This window comes from Equus przewalskii, chromosome 15 (genome assembly GCF_037783145.1).
Source record: "Equus przewalskii isolate Varuska chromosome 15, EquPr2, whole genome shotgun sequence".
Taxonomy (NCBI): domain Eukaryota; kingdom Metazoa; phylum Chordata; class Mammalia; order Perissodactyla; family Equidae; genus Equus; species Equus przewalskii.
Window position 1 is genome coordinate 47309587 of NC_091845.1, and position 15786 is coordinate 47325372.

At 41.0% G+C, this 15786-nt stretch overlaps 1 long non-coding RNA gene across 1 annotated transcript; it reads left to right on the top strand.

Moving 5' to 3' along the window:
* The first annotated feature begins 1090 nt into the window (after nucleotides 1-1090).
* LOC139076176 (uncharacterized) lies at nucleotides 1091-11772 on the top strand. Its single transcript, XR_011527498.1, has 3 exons — nucleotides 1091-1319; nucleotides 2915-3011; nucleotides 3987-11772. It is a non-coding gene; the product is annotated as an uncharacterized lncRNA (long non-coding RNA).
* The last annotated feature ends 4014 nt before the right edge of the window (nucleotides 11773-15786 follow it).

Genomic DNA, 15786 nt, shown 5'->3' on the forward strand with positions numbered 1-15786 from the left:
CATTAGGTCTATCTGCCTTGGTTTCACTAAGGCAAAATGGTGATAATGTCTAAAATATTCTTTGAATTCCTTAAATGAATCTCTTTTTAGCACAATAACAGAAGAGATACTTTGCACATCACCCTCATTTGCTCCAGAACCCCTAAATCTTAAAGGAAATTTAATTTTTGGATTGCTCTGCTTGCAGGAAGTAGGGAAAATCTCCAAGGAACCCTCCCTCCTAAAGAAAGGGTAACAGCTATGAGCCAGCACCAGAGCTGGGAACAGAGAGTGGTGAATGAGCTGAAGGAACGAGGTTGCCCTGAGGGCGATGCTGTGGGCGATGCTGATAGCAGTGCTGTGATTTGCAGTTGTGATATTAAACCTCAGGCCACAGCAAGGAAGCGGAGCTTAGCGGAAACCTCCACATCACACCAAGCTGGGAGCAGCCCTCTGGCTCCCAGCAGAAACAGAAGCATACTGTGTGAATATGTTTAAATAGCTGTAAAATATAGTCTACCTGTGCCCCACTATTCTTCCTCTCCAGGATTTTTGTGTCTATTCTCACAGGCTTATTTTTTTAGATAGATCGTGTATTGTGGTATCAAGTTCCAACATGATTTTACAGATGGGTTTAGGAAGATGTACCTCTTTACAATGTTGAGTCTTCCCACGTATGAACAGAATGTGTCAGGAGGCACTCTCTTCAGGTTTAGGAGTCTCTCATCCCTAACATAGGTCACCACTGTGCATTGACAAAGATGGCTTTGGTGAGGGTGTGCAGGCTGGGCAGAGGGAGAGCTGGTTCCATATGTTACTGAAACAAAGGGGCATTCCATTTAAAAGCCACTCATTGTGGTCATCCCTTGGGCCAGGCACAGTATCATGTGCTGTTGCAGAGGATCCAAAGATGAGTAAGAACCCATGAAGATGGCTACTATCAAAAAAAAAAACAGAAAATAATAAGTATTGGCAAAAATGTGGGGAAATTAAAACCCTTGTGCACTGCTAGTGGGAATGTAAAATGATGCAGGGCTATGGAAAACAATGTGATGGTTCCTCAAAACATTAAAAATAGAATTACCATGTGATCCAGCTATTCCTCTTATAGGTATAGACCCAAAAGAATTGAAATCAAGCACTCGAAGAGATGTTTGTACACCTATGTTCATGGCAGCATTATTCACAATAGTCAAAAGACGGAAGCAACCCACGTGTCCATAAACAGATGAATGGATAAACAGAATGTTGGATATCCATACAATGGAATATTATTCAGCCTTAAAAACTAAGGAAATTCTGACACATGCTATAACATGGAGAACTTTGAGGACATTATGGTAAGTAAAATAAGCCAGTCACAAAAGAACAAATACTGTGTGATGTCACTTATATGAGGTGCCTAGAGGAGTCAAATTCATAGAGACAGAAAGTAGACTGATGGTTACCTGTAGCTGGAGAGGAGTGGGAAATGGGGAGTTACTGTTTAACAGGTACAGAGTATCAGTTTTGCAAGATGAAAGAGTTCCAGAGATGAATGGTGGTGATGGTTGCACAAGAATGTGAATGTACTTAATGCCACTGAACTGTATGTTTAAAAATGGTTAAGATGGTAAATTTTATGTATGTGTATTTTACCACAATTAAGACTAAAAATAATAAAATAATTTTTAAAAGATGTGTGAGCAACAGTATGTATGCTTAGGGAACTCAATAAGAGAAGAACAATGGCAGGAGTCACAGGACACAGGCAGCCAGGTCAGTCAGAAGTCTATGGATAACAGTGATGTGATGTGGACCTGCCTTAATGGAAGACTAATTTCCCAGGTTCATGGAGGCTGGGTGCCTTAGGGAAGGACTCTAGGCTAACAGAATAATGGTCAAAAGAATCTTCCTCAGAGCATATTCCAAAACCCCACATATTTTGTCATTTGCTATGTTCATGAACTCCTGAAACATAAAAATCACTCTTGGTTTGTGAATTTCCGCCCTTACTCCTTCCTCTCTGTGTTTGCTTTCACAAGTCTTTCCTAGGTGCTCTGACTTTTGGCCTTGCTACTGACAGATGCTACAGTTCAGGCCTGACTCTGGCAACCATGCACAGCACTCAGTTGAACAAGGCATATTTTCCCTGATCTAGAGGCTTCCACTTCCCATTTCAGAAGGTCATTTTATTAATTACAATGAGCCAAAGCACATTTTGGAAGGTAAATCTGTTAGCCTTCAGGAGCCACAGAGTTGACAATTAATTAATTGGAAGTGCAGATGCTGATATTAGCATCCAAAGAAATCTATTAAAAGGTATCTAAATATAATCTAAATACTGAGAAAAAAGTGGTCTGAAATGCTTTCAGTAGACTTCCTGCAAAATTATAACCTATGAAGCCAAGCTCTGCATCCTGGCACCAACAGTAGTTTGTAAATGTAAAAAGACCAATCTTCTTAGTAAAGTATTTTTTGTTTTGGAAACTACAGCTATTTATTATAAAAATATATTATTTATGTTAACATGTAATGGATTTATTATTGTTATTTTAAAATAAATTAATATATATATATTTAGTGTCTTACTATTAACTTCAAATATGGTAAATATCAATAGAGATAGCCCATATAAACAAGCTCTTTTGGGGTCCTCAATAACACGTAAGAGTATAAGGGGGTCCTGAGAGCAAATACTGGGGCAACCACTGGTGAGAAATTCCCCAAAAGAGAAAAGATGTAACCCAATGACCAGCGCAGCCTTAAGTGCTGGTGGTGATTCCCCAGATCACACTGGCTGTAAACAGGAGGACAAACAAACCAAGCCAGGCATGAGAACTCCCACCTGACGAATGAGGACCAACAGGAGGTGCTAGTCCCTGTATGTTTGGTACTTTGTACTGTCAATACGGCTGGTCAGCCTCTGTTATTTCACTCCCTCCTGTCCCACCAGGTCACCTCTGGGAGTGAGAACGTGGACTGAGTCCTCTCTGCCCTCATCTTCTGCCCCTGGAGAGTCCCCCTGGAATCTGGCCATGCTCCTCTCCTAGGTGAGTACCTGTGTGACCTTGGCTATTGCACACGTCATCCATGGAGACAGTTCTCCTGGCAAGGCCAGCGTGCTTGTCAGTGGGTATTAGCCACTCAATGGAGAGTCATTATTATCACCTTCATGGTTAATATTTAAAGACTAACGGCCTCTCAAGTTCAGTTTCCTGATCTGCAAAGTAAGGATAATATTCCCTGACTTCCCTGCTTCCCAGAGTTGCTTCAAGGAACAAATTGGTTAACGTGTCTGTTGAATATGTGCTTATGGCCCAATTATGGAAGGTGGTCAATTCAGGACACAGGAGGCAAGGCATGGATTTCCTCCAGAGTCAGACTGGCTGGTTTGAATCCTGATGCTATCATTTACTAGTGAGCTTATTTAGAAGACATTATTTACTTCCCTGTGCATCTCCATCTGTGAAATAGGAATGGTAGAAATACCTAAAGTTCAGGGTTGTGGTGAGGATTAAATAAGACAAGGAGCAGAGCACTGCATGCAGTGCCTTAAATATAGTAAGCATTCAATGGAAGCTCTTTTTGTCGCATGAAGGGAGACACCTGGGTTTTATTACAAAGCTTGACTAGAAAGAGATGTTCTCTGTTTCCAGCACTCCTTGCTCAGTGAAGGGGGAATATAGAGTGCCTGGACAGGAGGCAGGGCTCCTGGGTGCAGGTCAGAATTCTAAGAGTGATGGGAATCATGGGAGAGCCTAAGTAGGGGGATGGTTTCTTAAAAAGATAATTCCTGTTCCTGTGTGTGGAGACGGTATTACATGGGGACCGTGTATTGAGACAAACAGGAAGCTTCTGTACTGGTACAAGAGAGGGAGAGAGGTGGATGGGTTCTAGCGGGCTTTAGGAAGTGGAAATGATGGGCCTTTTTGACCGGGTGGATGAGGGGGCAGGTGAGGAGAAGAAGGCTAGAACAACTTCATATTCTGAGCCTGAATAAATATTTCTTCCCTTTCCTGACTCAGGTTCTGGAGAAGGTGGGGAGATGAATGTTCCGAACTTGTGGAATTTAAGACTGTTCCAAGTGGCATGTGCCAGCATCCCCCCTTCTCTACTTCACCCCACTCGCACCACCCACAAATGCCAGGCTTCTAGCTGTCTCAGAAACTGAGAGTCTTTTGTGAAATATTGTCCCTCTGGGAGCATGACCTCCTTCCTTATGGGCAGCTGGGCCAGCTCACAAATGTGTGGGGGCTGCTTCTGCCCCCTCAGCAGACTCCTGGCCCTGCACGTCCTCTGCTCAAGCCAAGAGAAGCATGGGATCTCCTGCTCATTGAAGACTCTTGCCTAGGAAAGAGGCACACACAGAATGTCCTCCTCTAGGAAGGCCATACATCACCAACCTCCTTTGCAGAAGCAGGAATTTGTAGAGGGCTCTGCCCTTGCACGGTGTATACGCCTTACTTTTATGAGGTTGTCTTCAGTTGGGTGCCCCTAAGAACAGAGCCTGGGATAGGGTCTTGAGTGCAGACACTTAAGTTAGGTAATTCCAGGGAGCAGAAATGAGGAAACAGGCGAGGGAGAGAGGGAAAGAAGCAAATCCAGTATCAGGTAGTGTTACTGAGGTCACTGCCACATGGACCACGGACCACAAGGACATGCTGAGAGGCTTCCAAGACGTGTCATCTGAAGACTGTAGGCTAATGCACTCGGCCACTTCCAGGCCACCTGTGGGCTGTTGTTCCAGCTGCCCAGAAGAGAACCCCAGCGCAGGAAGACTCTCACCCTTGAGGTAGATGGGCTGTTGTCAGTGGAAGATGAACCCGAGCTCACACAGAACTGACCTCCTTGGATGTAGCTGAAAGGCGGACCAACAACGCAAGAGGAATCTGCCTCAGAGGTACTACTCAGAAAAGAACCTGCCGCGCTCCATGCCCTGCACACCGTTGTTTTCACTGAATTCTCACAGCAACACTGTGAAATATCTTATTACCTGCATCTGACAGATGACTAACCTGAGGCTCAGAAAGACCAGGTAACCAGGTCACAAAGCTCGTAAGTGACAAAGTCAGAATTCCAAGTCAAAGCAGTTGGACTCCCAAACTCTTCCTCCTTCTCACCTCAGCCTTGGCTGCAGGATCTTCTCTGAGTCCCTTGTCCCTGAACCACTAGACGACCCCAGCTGCCCCCTGAATCCAGTCCCATCTATCCAGTTCTTTGCAGAGCCTCGGTCACAGGAAACACCTCTCAAGGAATAGCACATGCACTCGGGTGTGCTCCTGGGGACGCAGAGATTCCTGTCCATGCTCAGTGTTCCATCATTCAACAAACGTTCACTGAGGGCCGACAGTGTGCAAGGCCCTGTATGCGGTAATGAACCACACAGAGTCTCACACTCACACATTCACATACTCACACACACTCACACTCTGTCCCCGCACATTCTCACACACACACAGTCTCACACACTCACACTCTCACTCCCTGCCCTGCCACGAAGTCTGCTCACTTTTCTTCCCTTATTGATTTGAAGCTCAAATTGACCTGGTCTTGCTCCTAGAGACAGGAAGAGATTTCTGTTTTCCCATCATCTTTCAAAACAGAGTGACTGGCAATACTAATTTTGAACCTACTAAGGATACTTTAAGTGACCCAAGAAGGGATTTACTTAGAGGGCAGGGCCATGGTTTTTTTATCCCCTCACAGCATCTGGCAAAGGCATTTACATGAAGAAACTATTTCTTGAGCGCTGTAATAGTGTAAATGAGATTATAAGGAAACGATTTAACCTATTCAACAGAACAATTCTCTCTAAGCATTCTTAAACTAAGCATCTTATAGGAAAAAATTAGTTTTAATTATGAATCGGACATTTATTTCTTAATACATTTTCCTAAGTCCCGCCATTTCTTTAAAGATATAGGATAACCCAGATTTTCTCCAATTCAGCCTCTATTGCAGAACTGGTACAATTTCTAAGTTTACATGCACCATCCGTTTCAGAAAAGGGTATTCAGCCCTTCCCTTTGTCCTCCATTACCTCCACATCAGCTGTCCTGCTCTGTGGAAACCTCCCAGGGTCCCATCACCACCAAGTACATGAGGCAATTCCACATAAACAGCAGACGACACAAGAGATGACACAAGATGGCCAAGACACAGGGAGAACTTGTCAGATAGACTTTTTCTTCCTTATCGCTCTTTTCCTCATCCACAATTGTCTCCTCAACGAATGAAAGTGAAATTTGAGTACTACTAGGTCAGTTTCCAGCAAAAACTCTTGCCAGGTCTCTGAGAACATGTCTTTCCACGCTCTGCACCTGAGCACCGTGCTCATTCTCTCCATGCAAGGGCAAAATACAACGTCCTCTTGCACCACGAAGAATTAGTGATTTCCTGGAAGACAACGTCACTCTCTTATTAATGTGGGTTAAAGCGGCAATAGCGATAGCTTGTTTGTTGAGCACTTTCCATGACAATTGGAGTTCTAAACACTTTTCTTACACAGGACATTTAATCCCCCAAAAAATCATAAAGGATGCAACTATGATTATTCCCATTTTTCAGAGGAGGAAAATGAGACTAAAGGAAGTTTGGAAACCTGCCCAAAGTAAGCGAAGGAACCCTGTCTCCCACGCTCCAACCATTAGCTATCATGCAACTCAGCTTCTCTAGTGGATCTCCTAGTCCGTGTCTCCTTCCAGAACCTAGACTCTAGCACTTTCTGTGTTCAGTTTCTGATTCAATGAACTCTCTAGGTCCCTGTAAACAAGTTAATACGCATTAACTTATTTAACTCTGAAGATATCTAGCTTCTTAAACAGGTCATATTAGCTTCATCTATAATGTGTTTGAGAAAATTGACATATTCGCTCATGTCACATAGCTAGAAAATTGCACTAAATGTTTTATAAAGCTCGGCCTTCATGGGGCCACTTCCAAGCCCTCCCTGGCCCTGCGACACCAGAAGCCACAGCCGTGTGAGAGAAGGGACTCCGATGGGATGCTGCAGAGTGGTGCGGGCAGATTGGTTGGGACAGCGCTCCCTCTGGCGTCTCCCCTCACCAGGGCTCCAAGGAGGACTCTGGGCTTCTGAATCGGGGTCAGCCCTCTGACCCTGACCCTTTTATTCCAGGGGCTTATCGAAGGCAGCTTCCTTAGGGTGGTGAGCAGCAGTCCGCTTACCCCTGGGGAAGCAGGGGGGTCAGGAGGCCTGAAATGAGGGAGAGGAGAGACCCGACCCCAGTGCAACCCAGAACTCACCTCTGCCAGGCCCAGGGGTTGAGAGGAGGGAGTACCAGTGTCCTCCTCGCAAAGGAGAGACATTAGATGCCCTTGATCGGCAATTTCTAGAGTCATCAGAGAAAATGCGTGGTGCTCTGCTGTTGCCCCATCAGCCTTCGTATTTTTCCCCCTGTCATTTTCCTTTGCTCTGAATCTCTTCTATTTTTATTCCTTTTATTCTTTTATACTACCCATATATCTCTAACTGCCCTCAAATCCCCTTTGTGCACAAGAAAAGGTTTAAAGAAATAAATGAGAATAAGTGAGGCACCTCTGAGCGCTCCTTGCAGCGTACTCCACACCCATGCCTCCCGTCTCCTCAGAGAACTGTCTTGCAGGGTCAGAAAGGGCCTGACCCTAGAATTCTCTGCTGCTGGAAGAAATAGCTAGTGATGAATCCAGTCATTTGCTTCTTTTCACAAACTTAACCACAGGTTATTAGGAAACTTGTTTCTAGTGGCCTAGCTAGGAGAAATAGGCCTACAACAGGGGACCCCAGATCCCTCTGGACCTAGAAACTCAGGGCCGGGGTGTTGGAGGAATACTTGTGGTTGCCTGTCTCTGGATTTCTAATCAAGCTGTCCCAGCCAGTGAACATCTGAAAGTTGAATATGAATTTGGTGCTTCTCTGAGAGTGAGCATCTGCAGGAAATGCCTGGCTGTCTGTTAGGTCTGTTGGGCTAAAGAGAGCCTGCTTGGTTTCTTCTGCCTCTGCCAGCAATAAAATGTACTGTTGGTACAAAACAGTCTTTGCGCAGAGAATGCCTTGGTCACCTGAGGCAGAAATCCGATAATGAGCAGAGCCCTCAGCCACGACACATTGGAACAGCATTGATAATAGTGGGAGCCCCTTTGTTGCCCAGCGCAGCATTCTTTGTAAGCAGGGATCCTGCCAGTTGGACCAGAAGCCACAATCTCCTCACATTTTGTGGAGAGGGAGTTAGAAGTGTGGACACGTCCAGGACACTGACCAAGGTCACACCATTGGTCTGTGATACAGATGACTTCCTTCTGTAAGGTTGGTGTTCCATTTATTCTACAAAGACGTCTGCCTTCAGGCAATACCAGTGCTGAGTGGAAGCTGCAATCACCCTGTGATGGGACCCACCCTACAAATGTGCTCATTTGAAGGAACCCTATGATAAATCCTTAAAAAAATACTCTGCTGTAAAATACACCCACCCACCTGCATACCAATGCACAACTTCCCGTGGAAGCACCTCCCCCCACATCCATCCCACTCTTTGCCACTATTTATCACTGCTGGGATCACCGAATTCCGTATGGAGGCTCTGGCAGATGGGCTAGGTTGCAACCTTTGATACCTTTTTGGTTCATAGCAAAAGCATCCCATGCTTGATAGGTTTATGTAGGCCTATATCAAACAAAAAGTAACAACATTGAAACTAGAAATAAACTCAGACCCATGTCCCTTCTTCTCTTCCTTTGTCATAACTGGTCATCCAGACATGGCCTGGTCACCACAGGTAGGCTTCTGTGGAAGTTGACTTTTTCCTTGAGATTAATTAACAGAATATTGAGCCAGGCCCAGGCAGCATCTTTCAGGGGTTCTAATGAGGATTAAAATCTGCACTACTCCTGTACCAGGTAGGCCAGTTGTCACTTCTCTGCCCACATCAATTGGTGGGGGAGGGGGAAGTGATCACATCCACAGTTCCTACTGAAGGGGTAGCCTGAGGCCATAGTTGACTAAAGATGGACATCTGACACTGAGGTAGGGAAAGATGGGGTGGAGCGCAAAGTCAATTGCTGGGCTGAGACTAACAGGTTTCTCTATCAAGAATGGGAATTACAAAACCCAGACCCTGTGATTAGACCCTGGGTCATGGAGATTTGGGCCCATGTTGCTGGCATGGTGAACCAGAGACACAGTCAACCATCTAGTTATTGAATTTATATCATGTGGAGGAATCAGAATAAGCAGAAATGGAAGAGGCGTATGGCCCCAGAGTCAGAAATCTCAGGTTCTGACTTAACAGGCTCTGTCCCATGAGCCTGACTGACTTTATTTTCAGCCCTTGGAAACCTGTGCAATTGCCTGTTGGGGCCTCACAAATAATACCCATTTTCTTAAACTTATACAAAGATTTTGATTCTTGCTGCTCTTTCTACCCCAAAGAAGACAGCTCCTTATCACCACTGTGAAGGTCAAGGACGGAGGGATGCTTGGTCAGGCCAGTGATGCTGCTGCTGAGGACAAGAGGATGCCCAGGCAACCACTGTCCCCTGAACCAGTGCTGTGTGTCAGGGGTGCAGGCACAGACTGGCCGGGTGCGAGGGCTATTTGCAGGAGGCAGAGCTGCTATAGAAAGTGCCCGAGAAGGAAAAGCAAAACTGTTAAAATGAAGCCAATCTAATGTATTTTGTTGATTCTAAAACATATCTTTTTTATTATTCATGGCTTAACATTTGTGAAATTAGGTTGTTTCTCACAGTCACTGTCTGCCAGCGAGAACCATTGTAGTTGTCATGAACAAACTTGGCCATGGCTGTTCACAGTGTTGTCACTTCAACTGAGTCATATGCCTTGTCACAGCTACAAGAGTTGAGTTTGTGGTTGAAAATATCTTCAGGAAGATTTCACTATGATCCGGCAATCCAGCAGAAAAGTCATTGTGGTTGAAGAAAGTCATGGAAATAGAGCAATAGAGTATGTAGTTTAATTTAACGAAGCAAATATTTTTGTTGAAGGAATGACTGTAATCTCATAATTCTTTCAAAGCAATAACCAAGTGTTTTAGAAACCCATAGAAGGAAGAAATTATGGTACATTTTGTTACTGAGATAAATGCACAGGGATGGCTTATCACCCACCAACACAATGCAGCTGAAGGCAAAAGAAATTGGCAAATCCCTCAGTACAGATGAAAGGAATTTCAAAGCGCCCAGAAGCTGGCGTGCTCAATCCATGCATTGAGCAGGAATGTTATTAAGGCTGCATCCAGTGTAACTGGCAATAGTTTTTTCTTTTTCAGCGGCACATAAGTAGTATGACTTACAATTGATGGAATCTTAGATTAGATGAGTTACAGTAATAATAACCATCAAACTGTCTGAACAGGCTTACCTCCAACCAAGAAGTAAGCCATAAGCAACTTATATTTCAGCCATCTGTTTATCCACAATGGTAACCAACAGGGGAAAGCAAAGTACTTCACAGAGCTCTGCAGAGCTTTTAAGTCAAAGGCTTTGTGACTGTTCAAGTTTAATACATGAAACACACCTTCTGCACTACAAGCTCAGAACAGGCACCAGATGCTTCGAAACTTCCACTTCGTCATGGTTCTATCAGTTTTAATTAGCATGTGGAGGAAAGATGAAAGGAGGCCACAAGTATCCCGTTTTTCTCTTCACTTCAGACCCAGTGCCCACTGCTCCAGAGTCCGTGCCTTGGCACTGCTTTTCCCTTCCTGCCTTTCCTGATCCCTTCCTTTCTCTATCACTCTCTTCTCTTTACCTCCCCACAGCAGCAGCCTACAAATACTGGAGAGAGGGGAAAGTTTAGCTAAAATGGAGGTAATAACCAGGGATAAGTTCAGTACGTTTCCAAGTGCGTATGGGTGCACACATTCCTGTGTACAGAGCCAACGTTTCTTTTCTCATTCCCAATAGGGTCTTCCAGAGTAACAATGTGAAACCGTGAGTTCCTCTCAATGTACCCAAAAAAAAAATCTAACAAGAAAAATATGTGTTCCTTTGATAAAACTCCCCAGTCTAAAATACCTCCATTTTTACTTATCAAGAATATGTTTTGGTATATGTGGAGATCGAGAGTCCTAACATTACATTCTCTCAGATAAAGAACAGCTTAGTCCAGCGTTGTGTATTCAATAAACACTTGAATTGGAGTGCCAACTCTCATAAATCAGTTCTCACACATTCTAGGATTTGTGTATGGACTCTGTGCTCTGCCTCACAGACTCAAATGTTTACTTTTATACCAATATCATACTTCTAATTTCACTAAGTTTTATATGGTAAATTTTAATGGCTGATAAAGCATATATGCAATCATCATTTTACTTCTCAAAAGTATCTTAGCTAGTCTTCCTTATGAATTGTAAAGTAATTTGAACCAGTTAATAAAAAAATTAAGATTCCTATTGAAATTGTATTAAATGTGTGTGTATATACACATATAATTTGGGAAGATTAATATTATCATGATATTATGTTTTCCCAACCAGGTATATAGTATAGCTCAGTTCATACTTTATCTTATTTCCAGTGATGTTTGTGGCTTCCTCCATTTGGTTTTTGTAGCTTTGTAAGCTATTTTATATTTTTGTTGCTATTGAGAATTGGATATTTTTTAATTTCCATTTCTAACTGATTATTATTTATGTAACGAAAATAATGTACCACCATTTGTGTATTAGCAGTTAATCCAGTCACCTCACTATATTTGCTTATTAAATTTCATATCATCACATAGAGTCCCTGGAGTTTTCTAGGTATACAATTTTAACACCAGCAAATAAAAATATTTTTCCCTTCTTTTCCAAAGCTTGAATGGTTTCAATTTCTTATACATTGAATTAGCTAAATCTTCAAAACAATTTTGAATTATATAGCACTCCTTTCTAGTTCCTGATTTTAATAGCATCGGCTTTGATTTTTTGCTATTGATTATGATGATGGGCCCTAGTTTTTCATGATTAGTTAATACTCTTATATTTTACTTTTTCTTATAAGTTTTTTTCTTTTCGAGATTAACACACAGTAAAATGCTCAGAATATAGGTGTACAAGCCTATGAGTTTTGCTAAATGTACATGCCCACGTAACTAATAGCCCAAAAGTTTTGGTTATTTACTGCTGCATAACAAATTGCTCCAAAACTGAGCGACTTAAGAACAATTTATTATTTCTCAAGACTCAATGGGTTGACCAGGGAGTTCTTCTGCTTCAAATAGTATCAACTGGTGACTAGGATGACTGGAAGGTCCAGAAAGGCTGGCAATTGGGACGAGCTACCAGCTGGGACTACAGACCCAGGCCTCAGTTATCTTTGATTTGGGTCTCTCCTTGTGGCTGCTTCGGCAGCTGGGTTCAAGAAGTGTTCCAAGAGGCAAAGATGAAATTGAAGCTCCATTAAGGCTCAGCCTTGAAAGTTATACAGCATCACTTCTTCATTTGGTTAGTCAAAAAAGGTCACAGGACTAGACCACATTCAATGGAAGGAGAAACCTTGTGTTTGAGAGTGGCAAAGTCATGCTACAAAAGAGTGTCTAGAGTAGGAGGGATTATTGGGACCTTCTTTGGAAGCATTTACCACACTGATCTAGATACAGAACATGTCTGGCATCCTGGAAAATATCCATGGGCTTCCTTCCAGTCATTCTCCACCCACCATAGGCAACTAATATTCTGTCCCCATCGATTAGCTTTACCTGTTCTTAAACATGATATAAATGGAGTCATATGTTTATGCATTGTCCTATTGATAGGCATTTGGGTTGTTTTAAGGTTTTGTCCATTACAAGCAAAGTTGCTATGAACATTCTCGTATGAGTCTTTTGCGGGATACATGTTTCATTTCTCCTAGGAAATACCTAGGTGTGGAATTGCTGGGTCATATGGCAAAGGTATATTTAACTTTATAATACCCTAAAACTATTTTCCAGAGTGATTATACCATTTTTCATTCCCACTACAAGGTGTGAGAGTTCCAGATGCACTACACCCTTGTCAGCATTGAATGTTATCCATCTTTTTCATTCTTTCAACATGTCTTTCACAGAGCACTTCTCTTTATTTTGATGATGTCAAATTTATCAATTTAAAAAAGTAGACCATGTTTTTGGTCTAAGAACTCTTTGCTTAACTCCAGGTCATGAAGATTTTCTCCAATGTTTTGTGAGAAAAGATAAATAGTTTTATATTTTACATTTAGATCTGTGATACATTTTAAGTTAATTTTTTAATATAATTGTGAAGCTTAGATCAAGGGTAGTTATTTTGCATGTATCTGTCCCATTTTCCCAATGCCATTTGTTAAAATCACTAATATGACTCCATCGAATTGTCTTTGCATTTTTGTCAAAAATCAATTGACCATATCCACATGGGTATATTTCTAGACTCTCTATTCTGTCCCGTTGATCTTTTCATCTATCGCTTTACCAATACTGTACTGTTTTGATTAGAGTAGCTTTATAGTAACTCTTAAAATTGAACAGTGTAATTCCTCCAACATTAGTCTACTTTTCAAGTTATTTTGGCTATTCTAGTTCCTTTGCCTTTCCATACAAACTTTAGAATCAGCTTGTTTATACCTAGAAAACTCCTACTGGTATCTTGTATTTAAATTCCATTAAATCTGTAGATACATTTGGGAGAACTGACATCTTCACTGTGCTGAGTCTTCCAATCCATGACTACAGTAGCTCTCTCCATTTACTTAGGTCTTTAATCTCTTCCTTCAGTATGTTATAGGTTTCAGCATACAGATCCTATATTAGTTGTGTTAGATTTGTAGCTAAATATTTCATTCTTTTGGAACCATTATGAGCGGTTTTTTCAATTTTAATTTTCAGTTGTTCATTGCTAGTACATAGAAATATGATTGATTTTTGTGTGTTGACTTTGTATTCTGCAAACTTGCTAAATTCACTTATATTCTAGGAGGTTTTTCTCTGCAGGTCTTGGGACTTGCAGGTCATCTGCAAATAGCGGCATTGATTTTCTTCCTTTCTAATCTGCATGCTTTTTATTTCTTTTTCTTACCTTGATGAGCTGGCTAAGACTTCCACTGTGACAATGAATAGGAGTGGTAAGAACAGACGTGCTTGCCTTGCTCCCAATCTTAAAGGGAAAGCATCCAGTCTTTCACCATTAAATATGATGTTAGCTATAGATTTTGGGTAGATGCCCTTTATTGGGTTAATAAAATTCCCTTCTATCCCTGAGAATTTGTATAATGAATAGATATTTAGTTTTGTCAGATGCTTTTTCTGTACCAATTGATGTGATTGTGTGGTTTTTCTTCTTTAGAACATTAATATGGTGGAACATATTGATTTATCAAATATTGAACCAGGCTGGCAATCCCAGCCTGATTTGTTAATGCTTGCTAAGAATTTTTGTATGCATGGTCATGAGAGATATTGGTCTGTTGATTTTTTTTCTTGTACTATTTTTTCTGTTTTGGATACCAGAGTAATGCTGGGCCTCACAGAATGAGTTGGAAATTGTTTCCTCCTCTTGGGTGAGTTTTGACAATTTGTGGCTTTTGAGTAAGTGTTCATTTTCATTTAAGTTGTCAAATTTATGTGCCTAAAGTTTTTCATAATATCTCCTTATCACTATTTTCATGTCTGTGGGATCTTTAATGAAAGTTTCATCTTGCAGGTCTTCTGTAGGTTTATCAATTTTATTGAACTTTTCAAAGAACCAGCTTTTAGTTCCATTGATTTTTTTCTATTGTTTTCCTGTTTTTGATTTCATTGATTTTTGGCTTTTATCTTTATTATTTTCCTCATTCCTTTTACTTTGATTTTGTTTTGCTCTTTGTTTCCTAGTTCCTTAAAGCAGAATCTTAGGTTGTTAATTTCAGACTTTTCTTCTTTCCTAATATAAGCATTTTAATGCTGTAGATTTGCCTCTAAGCACTGCATTAGCTAATTTCCCACAAATCTTGACATGTTCTATTTTCATTTCCATTCAGTTCAAAATATTTTCTAATTTTTCCTTGAGACTTTCTTTTCTATCTATGAATTATTTTTAAAAGTATTGCTTAATTTCCAGGTGTTTGAAGATTTTCCTGTTATCTGACTGCTATTGGTTTCTAGTTCCATTATGATAAGAGGATATACTTTGCATTTTTAAAATTCTTTTAGATATTTTAGAGTTTTCATTTTGACCTAGAATATGATCTATCTCAGTGAATGTTCCCATGACACTTATAAAGAATGTATATTCTGCACTTGGGTGGTATGTTCAATAAGTGTCAATTACATCTAGTTGTCTGATAGTGTTATTTAGATCTTCTATATCCTTGCTAACTCTCTGTTTACTAGTTTTGTGGGATAGTGAGAGGAGAGTGTTGATATCTCCTATTGTAACTGTGAATTAGTCTATTTCTGTCATTCTTTCATCATGTATTTTGAAGCTCTGTTGTTAGATATACATATATTTAACATTGTTATGCCTTCTTGGTAAGTTGATCCTTTTTTCATTGTGCAGTATCCTTTTTTATCCCTGAGATATTCCTTTGTGCTGAAGTCTACTTTGTCTAACATTAATATAGTTATTTAGCTTTCTTTTGATTAGTGTTTGCATGATATATCTTTTACCAACTTTATATTTTTTAAATATACCTATGTCAAATTAGTTTCTTGTAAATAATAGATAGTTGGATTATTTTTAAAATTTATTTTGACAAGCTTTGTTTAATTGGTATGTTTAGGCCATTTATATTTAATGCAGCTATTGATATGTTTGGATTTATGGCTACCATTTTATTATTTTTTTATGTTTATTCTCTCTGTTTTTCATTTCTTTATTTTCCCTTTCTTAA